Here is a 511-nt window from a genome sequence, read left to right as displayed (position 1 = left end):
ATACATACATATATATACATATATATATATATATATATATATACAACAGTTCTTTTTGGTCCTCGAATCTGATTGGCTGAGAGCCTTTTCCAACGGTGCAATATTCTAGTGATAATAGCACTCCAACCGTGTATCTTTCAGTGAAGCACGGTTCTGTGATCAGCAGTAAATCTCCATCCGAAGGCCAGAGGGCGCTCTCTCGCTGAAACTCCAAATACGCCTCGCGGAAGAAACCCCTGCGGTTGCTGAATAAACAGAAAATTTAAATGCTTTCGTTGATTCAACGTGACTAATAAACACATGACTACGACAATATATGGTTTATCTGAGGTTGTCTTATTATAATTTTCATTAAAATAAAGTTTATCTATAATGCAATGCTAATCGACATAGCCTTTATCACTGCTTAAATACTATGAAATATGTTGTGTGTCTTATTCTGTGTAAGAAGCCACATCATCTCACAGAAGGATTTATTTCAAACACTCGACTGACGTTATGAAGTGAGTTT

General features: G+C 36.0%; 1 protein-coding gene across 3 annotated transcripts in view; it reads left to right on the top strand.

Annotated features, from left to right (window-relative positions):
• Positions 1-511, top strand: part of LOC107687367 (calmodulin-binding transcription activator 2-like) — a 27,373-nt gene that overhangs the window by 2,183 nt on the left and 24,679 nt on the right. The window lies entirely within an intron of this gene.

This window comes from Sinocyclocheilus anshuiensis, unplaced genomic scaffold (genome assembly GCF_001515605.1).
Source record: "Sinocyclocheilus anshuiensis isolate Anshui unplaced genomic scaffold, SAMN03320099.WGS_v1.1 scaffold3250, whole genome shotgun sequence".
NCBI classification, from domain to species: Eukaryota; Metazoa; Chordata; class Actinopteri; order Cypriniformes; family Cyprinidae; genus Sinocyclocheilus; species Sinocyclocheilus anshuiensis.
Note: the sequence above shows the minus strand (reverse complement) of the source record. Positions and strands in the feature narration are given on the sequence as shown.